Source organism: Uloborus diversus, chromosome 1, assembly GCF_026930045.1.
Source record: "Uloborus diversus isolate 005 chromosome 1, Udiv.v.3.1, whole genome shotgun sequence".
Taxonomy (NCBI): domain Eukaryota; kingdom Metazoa; phylum Arthropoda; class Arachnida; order Araneae; family Uloboridae; genus Uloborus; species Uloborus diversus.
In genome coordinates, this window is record NC_072731.1 from 103,049,832 (window position 1) to 103,070,997 (window position 21,166).

Here is a 21,166-nt window from a genome sequence, read left to right on the forward strand (position 1 = left end):
TCTTTGAAATGATTTGTTTGCATTTTATACAAAGAAAAATTATCATTTTACATCAGAGGGGGAGGGGGTGTCAATTTTTTTTATTCGGACTTCCATTAAATTTTTAGCACGGGCATCGCTGTGCGGGTACTGCTAGTATTTAAATAAAGGACTCTATAATTCCTTTTTAAATTAGGTTTTATTTCCTATTTAAATTATAAGGTATCATTTAAGAAGCCCGTTTGTACCTCCCGCCTTGCAAAAAGGAAGGGGAAATAAGTTTTATATGTGTATCAGTGTGTCTTTTGTGGCATCGTAGCTCCTAAACAGATAAACCGATTTTGATAGTTCATTTTTCGTTCAAAAGGTGACTTGATCGAAAGTGTTCTTAGCTTGGCCTCGTTTTTGTAGAGCTTTAATTACCGGAGTTATTAATTAAAAACCGATTTAAAACGTTTTTCACAATTATAGTAGTAAAAACTTACCCGTAAGTTAAAAATGTTAGCCCTAATTAAAAAAACGAAGTTTTCTGCCTTTGATATTTATTTGAAACTTTCAACTTGTATAAAGTAGGAGCTATAATCTTGTTAAGTAAATTTTAAATGCAATTCTAAGCCTTTATACGCGTGATTGGTAGCGATTTCATAGTCGGAAGATAAGGAGAAAAAGCTCAATGATTTAAAGTTTTTACCTGCTGTCAGTAAATATTTCTTGACAAATGTGTGTTCTGACCCGCAAAATTTATCTTAATATGAGGTCGGCTCTCTGGGACATGTTTTGTTTTTTTAATTTTTAATTCAATATTAGTTCTTGTTATTGATTTGGGGTTTCTGTTATTCTTCATTTTTGTTTTTCTCGGCATCCTTTAAAAAAAAGTGAGGCTAAATGCTCTATTTACTGTTAGTAAAGGTGTTCCCGGCTCAGTATTTCGTTGGTCGGAGAAGTTCGGTGGAATGGGTCAGCGCTGCATTTATGCTGAAATAAAATGGGAAAAATTATTTCTAGCCTGTCCAGTAGCAGCTTTACACTCTTGCTCATGTATCCTACATCTACCGAGTAAGCTAAAAATAATTTTTCACTTTCCATCTAAACATTAATGCAGCGCTGACCCATTCCTTCCAACTCTCCCTCAATTTTAACGGAGATTTCTTTAAAGAGTAAATCATAGTCTTGATTATATTTCTGCCGCAGTTGACATTTTTTGAAGAAATTGCCATTATTCTGACGAAAATACCTTCCGTAACAAATTTTACACTTGGATAGTTGTATTGGGAGAGAAAAAAAATTTCGAGATCCGTATCCGTATCCGTATCGGCGGATCTACTTTTTTAACGATCTGGCACATCACTAGTTTTAACTGCTGATTTTATAGGGATTAAATCACTTTCAAGGAAAAGAACTATAACAGGCAACAATAATGCTTTTTGATTAACTATCAGATTGTTGAATGAAATAAAATTCAACTCATGGCATTTTTTCTTTTTGCTACTCACCAGCTTAACAGCAGAATAGTCAATAACATGTTGACACATTATTGAAAATTATGCAAAATTAAGTACTAACATTAGTCTATACTTTGTACAAAATTGGAAGTTTATGAAACAAGACTTCAATCTTCTCGTAACTATAGTATTGCACATCTTTTAAATGAGTCGACTTGGTGGTGGCAAAGCGTTGGCTTCATATTCCTTTGGTCATGGGTTGCAATCCTGCGGACTAGGTTGTCAGTCGGTGGATTTTTGAAACACAGAAAATCCTCAATGCCCATACTGCATGAATATACCACATGTTGAAAGTCCCTTGAATGCCTATTTGAATCAGGCATTTGTCAAAATTTGTTTCCTAGTGCAATTTCACATTGTGGGAGCCCAGGTGCCAACTGAAAGCTAGGCATCAAAATTCTCTGTGCCACTGACATCTGCTCCTTAATGGCAGCATATGAAAGACTGGATGCACACAGAGGAATCACACTCTGCCTCGCTACTTGCAAAAGGCTTAACGCCTCTTACACAATTCCGTTGGGAAGAAAAGAAAAAAAAAAGTATCTTAATAATGACTTGATTTTAAGTTTTCACTATAAGACTCATAATTTAACAATATTATTCTTCAAAAGTCCCCCCCCCACAAAAAAAATGCAACTGAAAAATTGTACAGTTGAATGTTGCATTATTACATATTTCAGTAAATTCTTTGAATGAATGAGGCCTTTAGCTGCTGAAACTTTTTTCTTCATGCTGCTTTGTTTATATAGCTCAGCTAAAATATTACAATGTACTAGGGGCTGAAAAAGAACAAATTACTTTGAAGCAAGTAAAATGATTGTATAAATCTATGCCACACTTCTTTTGTAAGACAGAGAAATAAATAGTGTAAAATGTAAATATAATATTAATTTTTTAACCTCTTGATTATCAAACTTAGAAACATGAAAAACATAATTATTAAAGCCACAGTTAATCAGCATAATGTAGTAAAACTACTCTAATTCAACTAAACTTGATTATTGATTTCAAACTATACTTAACTCCTATTTCACACTGATTATCAACCGTAAATGAATACTTACTCTAATGAATGGGACACGTCTGCTGCAGTAAATGTCCAATTTTGAGGTTTGAGTTTTACTTCATGAAATAAAACATGTTTATCTATCAGCTGCAGAAGAATTTGTTTTACGATTTCACCAATATATTTCCCAGAAAAAAGTTTTTCAAACCTACAAAAAATAAATAAATAAATAAATAAATAAAAAATAAATAAATAAAAATAAAAATAAATAAATAAATAAAGGATACTGGTGTAAAAACAATTCACAAAACGAAAACTCATGTCAATAATGGATAAATAAATTTTAACTTAGCTAACAAATTTCCTAATTCATGAAACTACTTAGTTTTCAATTTTTTTTTCAAGTAACAAATTAAACCCTTTCCATTTTTAAATATCCTTCCCATAGCATACGACATGCAGATAGTTTATAGCAGGAGTGGGCAACCTTTTTAGGAAGTGTTCCACTTCCTGGAAAAAAAAATATTTCGCCTCCATTTTTTTTTTCAACATACTGAAAATTACAAAAAAGTGAAACACAATGGTCTTATGGGCTAATTATGAGATTTTTCTCAAATATCACTTTTTTCTATGTAAGTCTGAGGAGTGAAGAAACCCAGTATAGGAAAAACTCGTTGATATAGAACTCTAACAACATACTAGCTAGAGCTTGTATTTTGCAAAGACAGCACTTTACTAGGTCAGTCGCAGTTTACGTCCTTGGCATAAAGAAATTCTTGATGGACTAGTTGGAGGAAACCAATAATTTTTTCAGCAATATCAAAATTTTCATTCGTGCCACGAACAAATATGCATAACTGTGTCTGTAGCGTCAGTTTTCATTCAAAGCTAATGATAAGTACTTGCAATATTAAAATTCAAACAATTTGTGTGCTAACCTCCTTGTCCAAGTCATCTACGAGACGCAGGATTACATTTCTACATAAAGTTATTGATACTATTTTAAATGTTTATAATCAAATATAAATGGATTACAAGTAAGATTTTAGGTGTTCTTCGAATATAAGTACAGTAAACTCTCTATTATCTGGGAAACAACCGGAGTAGTAGCGATTGCGGTCAATCACTCTGAGGAGGCGGAGTTGTTATGCCCTATCCGACACATGATGTCTTTCCTCCCCGATAAGAGTTTAGGGACTGTGTATACATTTAGAATGGGCTTTACGATTACCGTAAACCCCTTAAGAACAGAGTGGAAAGGTGGTAAACCCCTTGTCTAACTATGCAGCAAAACACCCCTTTGTATCGATTGCAATCCCAGGTGGCAAGGCAAGTAAGCATTGTTCTTTTTCTGGAACTTGTATTTCAAGGAGGTTCATGTTTCCGTGTCTACCATCTTTCGCCCCAATCCCCAAAGGGATTTCTGCGTGAGAGTATGATGGATGGGAATCTCCCAGTGGGGGGTGTGGGGTATGTCGATTCAAACTGGTTGTAGGGATTTTGGTTTAGGGGACAATCGGTGTAGGGGAATTCTATGCGGGTTATTTTCCCCTGTTCAGACCACGTGCGTATCTTCCCTCCTAGGTTTATATCCAACTAAGGTGCATACAGTGTTTTCAGACCTTTAATATATTCGCGAAATTATTCATATTCTTCAGTATACTATATAAGTGTATTTCAAGTAAAAAACCGTATTTGAAGTACTAATTTTTTCGGGAGAGGTACTCCTTGTAGAGAAAATTTCATATTGTTTAAACAAGGTGTGTGTCCCTCTACCCCCCCCCCCCCCAAGATTGAGATTATCCGCAAAAACAACGAAAACGACCCTTTAAAACGGTTTTTCCCCACTTGGACCGAGGTTGGCCCCCTCCCCCACCCCCTTGCTTGAATTCTAGATCTGCCACTGATAAAAACCGAATATTCGGAGTGGCCTAATACTTCAATATTCAGCAGCAGAATAGTAAACAAGTTTAAATGATCGATAATTAGCAAACAAACACATTTTTTATGCATTGAATAAAACTTAAAACATTGTACCAGAGTACAAAATTTGTTCAAATTGTTACTTTCTAATTTTATCAGATTCGAAGTAATTTTAATGCAAGAGAAAATATTCGGATGTTAATCTAAATAGTTTTGCTTTTCAATTTTTCTTAAATCTTATGAGGGCACGTTAGCCGTCATATCAGAAACTCATTTAAATATGACACAGTAACCAGAAAAACAATCATTATCTTAAGTAATATTAGATATATATAAAGTGCATTTATTGTTTACCTAACATTAACTGCTAATTTTTCATGTAAAATACGTAGTTAAAAAATGGAAAATCACCTCATATTAAATTTAGCAGTAATTTAATTTCTGAAGTTTTACATCAAATGATAGAGTAAATATTGTTTAAAAACAACCTAATTAAAATTAATCGTTGTAATCAAAGTTTGATAATCCTTTGCAATAAAGGAAAAAAATGTAAAATGCGTGGCAGTTTTAAATTTCATTCAACAATCGGATTAACATTTTAGAAACTCACATGAATAAGTCGTAATTTGTAATGATATGTTAAGCAACTCGGGTTTCTTTTTCTATGGAAGAAACACCAGATTCTTTATTTATTACACAGAATGTTATCGTACTTATCAGTTATCGAATCATATATAGGAAAGGAATTAACTATACATTTTTGCAGAGTTTCAGATAAACATATACCATATTAGCCTTTCCCTATATTTGTTTTTTCTTTTGGAATGATTTATTTTAAATTAAGAATTATACTTAATATAGATAAGTTTATGTTGTTAAATGCAGATGTATTTACTTTTCCGAAAAAAAAACCCTATTTTAAATTAGTGTAAAATTAAAATCTTGCAGTAAAAAATTTTAAGCAAGTATTCTGCTGAATATTCGGTTTGAATTTTAACCGAATATTTGGTATCCGGAATTCGGGAAAATATGGCATTCGGTGCATCTCTAAAAATAACCATCATATATTGCCGCCAGGAATAATAAGCGAGTTAAAATTTTAATTTGCAAAATTTTAATCCTTTATTATCTAATATTTTATGTATTTTTTCCCAAAATTTGTTCTTGAATTCCCACTACATTTGCTCTAATACAACGACTGTTCCCAGCTATGTCGTTTTGGAAATACGTTCCATAGAACCAAAAATACGCCTTGATTTGGAAGCCGCAGGACACCCAATGTTTAGTACTCAATGCTAAGAATACTAAAGTTACAACATGTGTCGATTCTTCTACTAAACTTAAACTTCTACTAACGCACTAAGAAAAATTCAATAAAATTTTAATTATATTTTTTTATTGCTTTAAAAATGAAACTTTTACATACCAATAAGAACGATACTTGTATTCAATTTTTTTTTTCCTTTTTTTTTTTTTTTGGTGAACTTTTATGGGAAAAGAATTAAAATGGCTAAACATTTATTTGTTAGAGTTCATTTACTGAGTTTTACAAGAAATTTGGAGAGGATAACGGATGGATTAAGTTAAGTCCTCGTTCTGCGGTAAAAGCGCACATTTGTGTATGAGGTCCTTGTTTACATTGAAAAAAAAAAAAGTTTGAAATTTTTTGAAAAATTGAAGTTCTTACGCACTAATCAAATGATTTTAAGCATAAAAATCAAAACGATGTTCTTCTGACATAACGTCTTCAGTAGGTCCTCGTAATTAAAAAAACATGAGCGTTTAATTAAATAAAGAAAAAGCCATCAATTTTATATATTAAACGTTCTTTATAAGTGCTGTACATTAAAAGTCAATAAAGAACTGCACTCTGAGGCAGTGGCTTATCTCAAAAATATTCGTGGTGCGCTTAAAATACAGCAATAAAGCGCGCAGACAGATTCATTATTTTGCGAATCGCTGTACGGTTCCGTTTTATTTTTTAAATTTTTTTCGAATTTCCGAAAGTGATTCGGATAATCGGAGTTCGGATAATTGGAATTCTACTACTTGTTAGAGTTTATTAGCTGAGTAACACAAGAAAACCTGAGAGAATAATGAAAGGAGAACAAAGTCCTCGTTCTCAGGTACAAACGCACATTTGTGTATGAGGTCCTCGTTCTTAGGAACAAACGCACATTTGTGTATGAGGTCCTCGTTCTCAGGTACAAACGCAAATTTGTGTATGAGGTCCTCGTTCTCAGGTACAAACGCACATTTGTGTATGAGGTCCTCGTTCTCAGGTACAAACGCACATTTGTGTATGAGGTCCTCGTTCTCAGGTACAAACGCAAATTTGTGTATGAGGTCCTCGTTCTCAGGTACAAACGCACATTTGTGTATGAGGTCCTCGTTCTTAGGAACAAACGCACATTTGTGTATGAGGTCCTCGTTCTCAGGTACAAACGCACATTTGTGTATGAGGTCCTCGTTCTTAGGAACAAACGCACATTTGTGTATGAGGTCCTCGTTCTCAGGTACAAACGCACATTTGTGTATGAGGTCCTCGTTCTCAGGTACAAACGCACATTTGTGTATGAGGTCCTCGTTCTTAGGAACAAACGCACATTTGTGTATGAGGTCCTCGTTCTCAGGTACAAACGCAAATTTGTGTATGAGGTCCTCGTTCTCAGGTACAAACGCACATTTGTGTATGAGGTCCTCGTTCTCAGGTACAAACGCACATTTGTGTATGAGGTCCTCGTTCTCAGGTACAAACGCACATTTGTGTATGAGGTCCTCGTTCTCAGGTACAAACGCACATTTGTGTATGAGGTCCTCGTTTACATTGAAAAAAAAAACATGCTTGGAATTTCTAAAAAAATTAAAAAATCGAGGTTCTTACGCACTAATCAAATGATTTTAAGCATAAAAATCAAAACGATGTTCTTCTGACACAACGCCTTCAGTAGGTCCTCCTAATTAAAAAAACATGAGCGTTCAATTAAATAAAAAGCCATCACTTTTATATATTAAACGTTCTTAATAAGTGCTGTACTTTAGAAGTCAATAAAGAACTGCACTCTGAGGCAGTGGCTTATCATCTCAAAAATATTCGTGGTGCGCTTAAAATACAGCAATAAAGTGCGCAGACAGATTCATTATTTTGCGAATCGCTGTACGTTTCCGTCTTGTTTTTTATTTTTTTCCAAAATTTCCGAAAGTGATTCGGATAATCAGAGTTCGGATAACTGGAATTCTACTATTTGTTAGAGTTTATTAGTTGAGTAACACACGAAATCCCAAGAGAATAATGAAAGGAGAGCGAAGTCCTCGCTCTTCAGGTACAAACGCACATTTGTGTATGAGGTCCTTGTTTACATTAAAAAAAAACATGTTTGAAAATTTTTTTAAAATTAAAAATTTAGGTTCTTACGCACTAATTAAATTATTTTAAGTACAAAAATGTAAAAATTGTTCTTCTAACACAACGCCTTCAGTCGGTATGACGTGCGAAAACGTAGGGTCCTCGCTTTGCACCATCCGCACACATTTGTGCATGAGGTCCTCGGTTACATTGAAAAAAAAACATGTTTGAAATTTTTTGAAAAATTAAAAAATCGAGGTTGTTACGCACTAATCAAATGATTTTAAGCACAAAAATCTAATAAGTGTTCTTCTGACACAACGCCTTCAGTAGGTCCTCGGTGTGTCGGTGAAAAAGTAGGGTCCTCGCTTTGCACCATTTGCACACAGTGGTGTGTGTGTAGGTGTGTACGTGTGTGTGTATATATGCGTGTGTTTATAGGTGTAAACGTGTGTGTGTATATATGCGTGTGTGTAGGTGTGTATGTATTCGTTTGTGTAGGTGTGTATGTATGCGCGTGTGTAGGTGTGTATGCATGCATGTGTGTAGGTGTGTATGTATGAGTGTGTGTGTAGGATATGGACGCAACTTGGAGACGGTTTTCGCTGGAGGAGCAGCATCGTGAGGCCGGTCGACGGTTTTGCTGCAGAGGGTGGCGGATGGAAAATAAAATCATAGGAATTCAAAACAGTCAAATGAGAACAATAAGCAATGTGATTGCTCAAAAAAGACGTCGCTGTGTACCGTTATTTCTTTTCTGTGATTTGATGACCCAAGAAAAATAGGCTGTAGCCCAATGATGCTATGTTGGCATTATTAGGAATACCGATGCCCCTTATTAAGGTACCGAAGGATTGGGCGGAGGGCATGATCCTGTGCTGCATATGCTGCACATATGTGAACGAACTGTGAGCAAGAGTGATCAAAAAACAAGAGATGACGACTTATCAGTGCTCCGAACGTGACATTGTTCTTTCTCCTTTCCATTGAAGTAACTATGGAATTTGTAACAATGTTTTTGGGTTTTTCAAAACTGATTTATCACTTTTTTTTTTCAAATTGAAAATAAAGAATTTTCCAATTTTCATTTTTTAGGTTTATAGTGCTTTTGGGCATTTTTTCAGAGTTGGCCTTGTTGGAGGCAACGTGTGTCTGATAAGGCCAATTCACTTTTTTTTTTTTTTTTGTTTAGCCGCTGAAAAACACAATTTAACTTACTTTTTCTCATGGAATGACTTTTTTCTCATTTATTATGAATGTTCTTAAGTACTTATTTTTGATGAATGTACAAAAATTTGAGCCTGAATTATAAATGAGCGTGATATTACGACCTCAACCTTAAGCATACTGTGAAATGAAAGTTCATTCAGATATTTATTCCTCTCCGAGTAAGCACACTCATTCAAATGCCTTAGTACGTAATTATATTCAAAAATATACATTCCACCCTTTTTAATTGAGATGCTAGCAAACACGTTAACTCGTTTATCAATGTATTTTACATTAAAAGTAAATGGTAACAAACAAAAGAAACGTTTTTGAACAGCCATACGAATAAGGTCAAGAGTGACCAATTTACATCTAGTTAATTGCGGTGTCCTTGAAGCAACTAGAGAAGGATCATTCATCAACCTATAGCAGGATATTTTGAGTGTTGAATATTCGAAGCTTCCGCAAAATTCCTGATATTTTCCTTTACTTTCTCCAAAGTACGATAATCTGCTTGTAATACCAATAGCCCATAAATTCCTTAGTTAGACAGTCTCATGACTGTAGATATTTTTTGGGACGTGTGACGTCACAAAAATGCCATTGCGGTTTTACCTTCTTAGTGTTGAATGAATCTTAGAACGTACCTACCTACTTTGTTTTATTCAAATACTAGTGGTACCCGCACGGCTTTGCCCGTAATCGAAAAATTAAAAGTTCTTTTGGTTTTCCTGTATCTTTACGAATAATGTATGGTAAATTTTCTCGCCAATTGGCTTGTACCCATGTTACGGTTCCACGCTATGATAATTTCGTTTCTCGCCAATCGGTTTGTGCCCATGTTACGGTTCCACGTTATGATAATTTCGTAATTTACTCGTCCATCTTATGATAATTTTCTTCTTAAAATTGGAATAAAAAAAGAACCACATCGAATTTTCGAAAAATCGCTTCGAGGTGCACACCCCCCATGCTACCAAACTAACTTTGTGCCAAATTTATGAAAATCGGCCGAAAAGTATAAGCGCTATGTGCGTCACAGAGATCCTGACAGACAGAGATCCGGTCAAAGAGAGATCCTGACAGACAGAGAGATCCGGACCAGAGATACTTTCAGCTTTATCTATCTTCTATACATATAATAAAATAAGATGTTTGTGTGTGTGTGTGTGTGTGTGTGTGTGTGTGTGTGTGTGGCGCGCATCCTGAGAAAACGGCAAGGCCTAGAAAGATGAAATTTAGTATACTGGTGTAGTTTTTGCTGAAGTTGTGTACCTCGGGCTTCGATTTTTGATATTTTAATTAGAAAAAAAGTTATTTAATGTTTTATGTGATTTTTAACACTTTTTAGTACTTTTAACCTCACAGACCAAGAACCAATCGCGCCAGACAAATATTTTTTGTTCAATAGGGTCAGAAATGTAATTTTAAATATGATGAACAAAAAAAATTTTGAAAATAGAGCAATTTTTGTATTTTTTATAAATTTTTGAAAAAACCTTTATTTTGCATTTTTTTCTGGGTTTTATATTTTTCTAATATCATCCTGCGAGAAGTATCAAAGCCTCATTTCTAAAATTTAAGTTGGTAATAGTAAAAAACATGTCGCCCTCTTCAGAAGAAAAAAGTTCTTAAAAATACGCAATAGTTTTTTTTTCACAATTTTTTTAATGCTGAACACATCATGTCTTTCCACGCATCAGTCGAAAAAAGCGTTCTTCAATCTTCTATGGCTCTGACGTCACTACTTGGATTTCAATTCGATATTTACGACGGAATCTTAATCGCAAATAATGTTAATTTTTTTTTTTTTTTACTATATAGCTTACTTCTAATTTTATGACGTGATGACCACGTGTTTTTCCGGCAGCGCTTGCTTTTTTTCTTTCCTTTTTTTTGTTTTATTTAGGGATTGTATTTATTTCTTTTTTTCGTTCTCCCCCCCCCCCCCCAAGCTGGACGTTTTGTTGTATCTATATTACGTTACATTTCATAGTTGTGTGCATTTAAGTCACTAAAAAACAGCGAGATTTTTTTTTTCTTTGTCACTTACTTTACTTTGTTACTTTTAGCACACTACGGGGAATTTTGGAGATAACTTTTTTTTTTGCTCCATTTAAATAAAAAAGCGGTTTTTTGAGTGATCTTTGTTTTCATTAGGAAATGAGCTGGGAGGATAAAATAAATAGAGATGGATAAGAAATTTTAGAGATAGATCGTAAAGGTAGATAGCCGCCGAGAAGGCGTCAATCTTGGCGTAAAAATGTGAATGGCACAAAAAAAGATAGAGATGGATTGATTAATACTGCTGCCAAATTTATTTAAACAGCCGCCAAAGGCGGCAAACTTGAATTAAAACGGTAAATGGCAAGTTAGCCAAACAGCCGCCGTAGGTGGCTGCTTGCATAGAAAGGAGAATATTGTAAGAAGGCGAACCAGCTGGTCGCCGCAGGCGGCTAGTCTTTACTAATAATAAAGCTGAAAGTCTCTCTGTGCGGAGGATGTCTGTGACGCGCATAGCGAATAGACCGTTCGGCCGATTTTCATGAAATTTGGCACAAAGTTAGTTTGTAGCATGGGGGTGTGCACCTCGAAGCGATTTTTCGAAAACTCGATGTGGTTCATTTTCTAATCCAATTTTAAGAAAAAAAAACTATCATAAATTACGAAATTATCGTCGTAACGTGGAACCGTAACATGGGCACATGCCAATTGGCGAGATACGAAATTATCATAACGTGGAACTGTAACGTGGGTACAAGTCAATTGGCGAGAAAATTCACCATACATTATTTGTAAATATACAGGCGAACCAAAAAACCTTTTAATTTCTCTATTACGGGCAAAGCCGTGCGGGTGCCACTAGTTATTAATAAAAAAGTCTATTGTAATTCCGAGTGAATATATTTCCTTGCATCGTTGTGTAGCACTTAGAATTCATAGCGTTTCTCTATTGCTTAAGGTCTACGTTTTTGCAACATGTGTCTATACCAGTAAGTCATACTGATAATTTTTCGGCTTCTCAATGGAGTCTTTTCTAAAATTTTAAAAGTATTTTTTCCTGAAATAGCATGTTTAAAAAACATAGGATCTGACCATTTTTTAAATAATTTGTTTAAGTTTAATTTCTTTAAAAAAGTACTTAAATCGGCACGTTTTCATGTTTATTCTTCTGTCCGATGACATCACAAACGATGATATGCCATTCTGTGTTACCATTCACAGAGCAAAATATTTAATTCGCATCTTTACTCACGTGTATTGGCAACAATATGATTGATAGCAAGCGTACAGCGCAATTTTAATTCGTTCTTGATTATCACAACGTGGAATCGCGGTTGAAAGATGCGGCAAAGTGCATCATTTGTGAGGTCATCAAGACAACGCCTTGTTTCGAAAATCGGACATTTAAAAAAAATAATTAAAAAATAACTGTTGGGAAAATGAAAGTATTTTCTGGGTCCATGTTTTTTTTTAAAATTATTCTGTTAATTTCAGTGACAAAAAGTACTACTTTTGACTGAAGGAAACAACCCCGTTCTATGCTGTTCTTTCCACAGCGCTACACCCCGTTTTTAATCATTCAGTTAATTGCTATAAACGTAATTTTGTACATTTTTACCTCCGCTTCTACTATTTTCTGCCTTATATTCTATTTTATGATGAAGACAATGAACATCTTTATTTCTCATAGAGGTTCATCGCTTACTCTTTTTTTTGTATGTCACAAATTGCTTAAAAATGCGCATAAAATTAAAATTAAAAACCAAACAAACCTCGTATGAAATCGGGTTTTGAAATTAAAGGAATATATAAAAACAAAAAATTTGTACGATATTCAATTTTAAAAGTATTTTTTAAAAGTATTTTTTAAAAGCAAAATAAATGATACAGCGGGAATAAAAAGTAAAAGTAAAACAATATTATACTAAAAAGTAATAAATAAAAAATGTAGGTAAAAAGATAAATCACAGAAACAACATTGACAAAACATACAATTTGTAAATGATTGTATCATTTGTATTTTTTAAAATTTTGTTGACGTTGTTTCTATTATTTAGGTACATATTTGTTTTTGGTATACTGAAATGTTAGTTAAAATAATTTCACTGCCAAAAAAAAAAAAAAAAAAAAACTTAATCAAACTAATGTATTAACATAAAAAGTAGTCGAAAACTTTGTACTGCATAGTGAATAAAATATGACAACGTATATAAAGTACAAATTCAAAATTTTTAACCTTTTTTCATTTTGAATTTGTACTTTATATACGTTGTCATATTTTATTCATTAATGTATTAACAGTCTTTCAAACTTTGATTTGGGAATCGAAACAGTAATGAAATTATGTAGCACGGAAAGTCACCTTCTTTGAAACAGAAATAATTTTTTGAGCTTTCTGAATTAGTCTGGCTATTTTCTCCATCATGTTAAAAAAATTCTGTATAAAAAATGTACAAACCATTAAAGCATAGGTTCGGTAATAAATTATTTTTTTAAGTGAAGTTTTCTTTTCTTTCTTTTTTCCTTCCTCCTTTCCTTTTTTGATCACTTCGTAATTTTGTGCTTAAAAATTTTACACTAATTTTCGAAATTAATATTTATCCTGACAAAACCTTAAATTCAGCATAGTATTAATTTTGAGTTAATATTAAGGAATGGGGGGGGGGAGATGTGCTCAATTTTTTTTTTTCATTTTTTATTCTTCAATAAATATCAATTTTTCAGTGAAAAAAAAGTCCCCATGACTGAAAAGTCTTTTCTTTGAGACGAGGAATTTTTTAAAAAATTACTTCTTTACTTTATGGCATTAAAAAAAATGACTTCAATTGTTCACATGTGTCCCCATGGGGGGAGGCGCATGTGAACAAATCAGGGGCGCATAGGAATACAATAAAAATACAGGACAAGCCTCATATTTCAACGAAAAGCTCATTACATTGAAGGTTTAGTAACCTATACTGTCTTACTTCATATTGTACAGTTACTGTATCATTAAGACAGCATTTTTTTCCCAAATATACAACTCTGCTCTTTGTCTAACTATGCAAGCCCCTTAGATTTTTGTTAACAGACGTACAAATATAAGATTGCAACGCTCGTTTTCCGTTCCGGGCCCTTTTTCAGGTCGCGTCAGGTCCCCTCTCATCAGATCTCTTTCTCTGGTCTCCTCTCGTTTCCTCAATGCTGGAGCCATGGCCCCCAGAGCTCTAGAAACTAGAGAGAAAGTTGATAAAAGAGGAAAGCATTCGTACGTGTGAACTTCAGCTATTTACTTTGGTCCCTGCTTAAGATGGAATAAAAAAATAAAAAAAAATAAAAACTTTTTATAAACGCTTTTTTCACATAGAGTAAACGTATTACACGTTTTCTTTCTTTTTTTTATTATGACACTTTAAAAAAAATATTATGTGTGAATTTAAATGTATTAAGTTCAATAATAAAAAAAACATTGCTTGAAGTGGCCCACCCGGCGGTTGGCCCAGTCAGGGATCCTGGACTAGTCGACCTGGCCAGCCCACCCCTGCCTGTATTAAATGAATGGACGCTGCACAGAACTGTAGCAGTATTGATATTACTTACAATACGAGCATTCAACTTTGAAAATGGCAGCAATGTGTACTTTAATCTACAAAAGCAGCAATTATCTGACTATAAGTATTCTAGCATAATTAAACTATTGCAAAATTAGGGAAACTTCAGACGAAATCAAAACTTTAGCGTTTCAGTTTGTTCCGCAATTAAATATCGGTAGGTTTGGCGCAGCAATGGCTTCCTGCACCCAAGATTGTGGGTTCAAAATTGGCCCGAGTCGTTGAGTTTTCAAGCGAAAATCGTCAGCACCTATGTATCTGTAGGTAAACTGGGCGTAAAAATTCTTAAGTGGTAATGACAACCGCTGATAGTGCCACATGAATGAATGGTTTAAAGTCACTTGGTCTTCAAATGGCAAGGAACCATTACGCAACCTCATTAAAAACAGCAGCAACTTTGCTCCAAGGTTCATAATTTCGGAATTTTGATTAAGATTCATAGCATTTTAATTCAAGTTCGGACATTATTTTCAAAAACTGAACAGAGTAAATGATAGGAATAAAAATTCACTGAGCTCAACATATTTAGTATATAGGTAGTGGTTGTGACTTAATTCTTTGGAATAATAAGCAATAAACATTTCTGACGAGCAAAGTTATTTATAGCCTATAAAAAACATTTTAGACTACAGCTGCAGCATAATGGGTATTGTACTTCGAAGTAAACAGATACAGAGTAATAATAGATCAGAATGATTTCCCCAGCAGTTTTGTGGCAGCGCTGTAGTGACAACAATATGAACTAAATAACAAGAAGTCCCATTATAAATTTAGCTCATGTGTACTCTACGACGATATTATCTTTGTTTTGGAAACGAAAATGCTTTATTTATGTTTCTTAACACTCATTTTCTTTATTTATAGCTTTGTGTGCTTCTGTCGGATTGTATTCTTAGCACTTGTTATAAGCTTTTTCTTACATTTTTTCTGTAATATTATTTTCAGCATATTTAATTGATCATTCTAATTACAAGAAACTCACTCGTCAAGGTATGACGGGTGAAAATTGCTTCTACTCTTCTACATTTGAACGAAGCATTTGCCTGTTTATTGATATTTTGATAGTTGAAATTTTAACCCTAACGTCAGTGGATTAATCCTAAGCTCCTGTGGATAGCGTTAATTTTCAACCACTTTTTTGATTCTTTATTCCCCTAAAATGACTGTCTTACCACTAAAACAGTTAAATTACTGGATCGAGTTCAGCCTTGTCACAATAAAGCCTTTCCCTGCATGTTAAACATTACCAAAACATATTATCAAATTATCATGCCGTGACGCGAGTTTCAGTGTTGAAACACGCGGGTTACTCGATCAGCGGCTATTATTTATATGAGGATGTCTAATTTAAGAACGTTTTGTACCGAATACATGAAATTGATTAATAAAAGGAACTTTAATACAGTGATACAAAATATTGCAAAAATGGGGTAACAAAGAGCTATTTTTAATGATCATAATAATTTTTTTTAATGCGACTAATTTCTCAATCATTTTTTTCCTTTTATAATTTCGATTTTAGAAATACAGTTGGCTTTCTATTTAACGACTTTCAAAGGACCACAAAAAATCGTCCTTAAGTAGAATTCATCCTTAAATAGAATGCTTCTGAAACTACAGTGGAGCATCCAGGACCGTAAAAAGTCGTCTTTAAATAGAGAAATTCGTTAAATAGAGCGTCGTTAAACGGAGAGCCAACTTTAGTTAATAGATTATTTCTGAGGGTCAATTTATTTTTCTCAACATTCCTAGTTTTCACAAAATAATTTCATCCTTTTCATTGAACCAACTTTCATTTTATAGTTAGTAAAATTACATTATGTTAACTAGACAGGAAATTTTAAAAATACTAGGGGTAGCATGTCGCCCGCAGGATAATTTAGGAGTACTTTAAATTTAAATTTGTTTTGTATTTGGTGAATTCCAGGAAAAAGGAGACATGACACTTGAATTTTAAAAATTAATATTCTGCCACTTGTCATACACCATTCTGTTCAGAAATAAATAAATTTCTTGAATCTTAACCTGCTTTTCCCAAATAGTTTGCTAACTTTCAGAAAACCAAGTACAAAATCAAGTTTTCTCTTTATGTTTTTACAGAGCAAAAAATCTCTGTTTTGTTACATACTGTAATTCGAATAAACTTATTATCAGCAAATAATATTCAGGTTAACTTTTATCTTTTGAATGTCTAGTTAAACTTTTTGGTAAGTAATTTCAAATTTCTTTTACTTCAACCATGAAATAGGGCCATTACTGAGGCGACAATTTGATGTCCTTCCGTTACCGAAGTACTGTATCTCAATTAGTTTACCAAGAACCTATGGGGTATAGAAACTAATGTTTTTTTACGCAAAGCAGAATTTTGTCCCTTGTCAAGAAGGCATAGTTAAAATTTTAATTGATATTTAATTTATATAGTTTTGAATTGTAACGGAAGGACAAAAAAATACGGTAACGGAAGGACATTTATCTATAAGCTGATACAGCGTAATATTTAAGAATGCTAGCAAAAAACAAACTATTGTTTAAAGTTAGTAGTCACATTTATAACATACAAAACCATTATGTATTAATAAATAAATAAGTCAATTTAGAATATGAGTTTTCCCAACTATAGTAGCCAAAAAAGAAGACTAACAGCAGTTGAAGTAGAGCAAAATTGTTAAGAAAAAGGTCATATTTATCTTATGGTGAGGAGACTCAAAGGCGTACTTTGGACCCCGCAACGCCCGTGGCTCGAGGGGGGGGGGGGCAGAGGTATGCGGACGCACGCTCTGAAAAAATAACACTAAATTAAAATAAAAAAAAATATCTTATGGTGTGTCAGAGGGGGGTACACTCATAACTTTTGCAGGAGGTCTCACCGAAGTCTATGTACGCTACTGAGGGGACTATAAGTAGAACAAAATACTGTAGTAGGATCAACATCAAAATGTTCCTCTAGTTCATGATTACTCTGTGGAGATCGAATGCAACAATTATTTTAAAAGATAAATTAAAAGTAAATTTCAATTTGAATAAGAAAACGTTGACGATAGTTAAGATACAATAAATATTAACTAAATATGAATACAAATAGCATACGTAAAATGTAAAAGTTTAAGTACTTTCAAATCTATCACTTCTACAGTCAAGAGAAGGAAAAGCAGCGAGAAATAATCAAGACATTGAAAAGAGTTTTCTCCGACAGTTGCTAACCAGTTTAGGAATTGCTCCAGTAATAACACTCGTCCGTTTCTCTGCTGCGTGATAAGAATTGGAACGACAGCAGAGATCTCCGGGGCAATTTATGCTGCGGAGATAGCTTAAACGATATCGTGTACTGAAAACGAACACTGGCCTTCCTGCGAAGTGGCGGGAAGCAAAACTGGCGAAAAAACTTGGCATGCTGATTGGGAATCGAAAACGAAATTTTTAATGTCATTTAAATCACTTCTGCTTTGAAAAACTTATTTTTTTGTGCAATTTTGTGATCTTCGATTTTTTTTTTGGCGTTCATTTTCTTTTCGTATTCAGAAACTGATTTCATGAAAATTTGTTCTGAAGCTGAAAATTTTATAAAGTATTTATTTCTTTCATAAATCTTGAATTACTTTTCATACGTTATTTAATGAATTTTTTATATTTATAAAATATGATATAAAAATGACACATGTCTCAAAATATGTAGTAAAATTGATGTAATTTGCTAATACAGAAAACAAACATTTTCTAGATTTGGTTATTTTGTGTGTTTGAAACAGTTTAAAGTATTGTAGAAAAATAATTAAGGAAACAATTTAAAATAAATAAAACAATGAAAATAAATTAAAATTAAATAAAACAATCATGTGATAAAAGTAACCGAATTAATAATAACAATAATAAAAGCATCAATACTAATAATCATAAAATGAAGAATCATCATCACAATCTTCATCATAAAATGAAAAATCATCATCACAATCATAATAATAATCAATGAATGATCAAAGTGAATTCATTATTACTGTTATTGTTATTATTAAATACTAGCAAAAATACCCGGCGTTGCCTGGGTCAGTAATAATTATTAGAAAAAAAATGTTACTTGCTTTTGTTTTCTGTTTTAAGTGAAAGAATTTAAAACACATCTTTTTGACGTGATTAAAAATCAAGTTTCTTCCTTACCCATAACACTAAAATAGCAATAAGTATAAAGAACAAAGTAGTATTGATTTAGAACCGAAAGCACTATATTTAAGCATATACAAATTTAAAAAACATGAAATTAATCTTCTCATGTTTAAAAAGATTAATCTGTTGATACTTTTTTTTAACATGGAGTCTAAAACCTTCTCTGTATGGCTAATGAAGTACGAAGTGATTAAAAAAAAGTAGCTGCGCTCGTAATCCCCTTATACTTGCTTTAGTTATTTCGGGAAATTTTAATCATTGTGGCTCTTGGTGCGATTTTACCGAATTTGCGAAAGTCGTTTCAGGGTACCTTCGATGATGCTCCCCCATTCTTTCCTTACTTTGTAAAACGATATGATATTAATTTTCGTTACAGAGATATCGTCGCCAGATGCTGAGATATTTTTGGTCACCATAAAATGGCGCTAAACAGTTTCATCCGAAATGTTACCAAAATAAGTAATAAAATTTGGTGATTGTTTGAAATTGTGCAAAAAGGAAAATTAATGGAAGTTTTTGTGCTGTTTTTGGATTTGCCTAATTTAGTTGCTGGATTATTTAACACAGTAAAAAAAGTCTTTTGAAAATTCTTTGATTGGCGATATTTTGTTTACATGGTGAAAGATGAGAAACATTATGACGTAGTCTTCGGCTTCAAAAACAGCAACGTTGAAAAAACTGCCAAATGCATCAGCTACGGAAATCTTTCTGCAAAAATTTTGGCGATCTGCTGGTTGTTTGGATAATGAGTAAGCGTTCAATAAGCATAAATAATAATAAAAACCATTAATTACATTAAAGTTCCGTTTAAATGGAAAATCATCAGCCAAATCATGTATTATTTGCCAATTTTGTGCAAAAATCTTACTTCAAGATTTGACTTGAGAAAAGCCTTGAACAATCACGAAAAGCAAGTCAACAATACAACAATTGTCGCTATCGACAGGGAGTTGAGATGATACACTAAATACTGTATTGAGTTGAGGAAAGCCTTCGAACATGGATCTAAAAAGCTCATAACTCGTTTTTTATTCTACTTAGAAATTTCGGACAGGTGCCATTTTCAGCAGAAAAATCAGAGCTTTCGATGGACATATAATGTAAATATGTGCAAGTATTTTTTCATCCCAATATTAGAGAATTTATACAAAAATTGTGTTTTATTGCCCTCCTAAGGGGGTTTTGCCCCCCATAACGGGACGAAAACTACCCTATGTGTTATTCTGATGCACAAACTATATTATTGTAAAGTTTCATCAAAATCCGTTCAGTAGTTTTTGCGTGAAAGAGTAACAAACATCCATACATCCATACATCCATACAGACAAACTTTCGCATATATAATATTAGTAAGATAGGTTAGTTTCGGCACATTCAATTTTCCTTTTCAAATATCCAAAGTTTACTTTTTTGAATAAATTAAAAATTTCCGGACTTCAGTTTTAGTTCATTTACTAGTTGACTGGTTGACCTTTCCCTTTTTTTATCGTGGTTTTTAATTGTTACCAAAAACAATGAAACATATTATCTCTTCTCTACAGAGTATAAAATGAAGTCTCCAAAAAGCATCTGTTTGTTTGAACTCGTAAAACTCGAGAACTACTCGGCCGATTTCGCTGAAATTTTCACAGTATCTTTGTTTTAGCACCGGAAAGGTTTGCAGACCGATTCGAAAAAAAAAAAAATCGATTACTAGCAGGGTGGGCCGAAAGTAGGATTTTTTGAAAATCAACTTCTAACAGCAAAAAAAAAGTTGTGTATTGCCATCTTAAACATGGGAAAAATAATTTAAAAAAAAAATAATATTTATGTCTTCAGATCGCGCATTGGCATCAAAGTTTGAAAAAAAAAAGGTAAAAAATGGTCAACTTTCAAATATTTTTACAAAACTCCAAATGTTCCAAATTTTTGTTCTAATCCCGTTTAAATGCTTCCTTTTAATAGTCTTCTAATGTATCTTTGAAAAATATTTACATTCCTTTACAGTTTTTATTTCGCGCATAAGCCGCAAAGTTACGTGAAATTAACCAAAAATCGACGTTTTTAGCTTATTTTGTATATTGCAGTATTTCTTCTTTTAAATCCCAGTTGTCTATATTTTTAACAGTAAATGTGCACTACAGCTCTTTTCTGGAACTGCAATTAAATTATGTTGCATGACAACACAGAAACCACCCCAATTTGGTGGTTGCACTTGGTGTTCCACCTGCAGTTCTCAAGGAGAATGGTTATTGACAGGACTCATACATTTGTAAAGTAACTTACAATAACAATTACTATTTGGTTTTAAACAAGTTTCTTAGTTTCAATTAAGGTTTGAAGTTGGACTTGTGACTCAAATTTTTCATTGAGGATCACGAGCATAAAGGTTTTCACATTAATTGATATCTTGTCTCATCCAAAAAAAAAAAAAAAAAAAAACACCCGAACCTACCGACTCAATAACCAG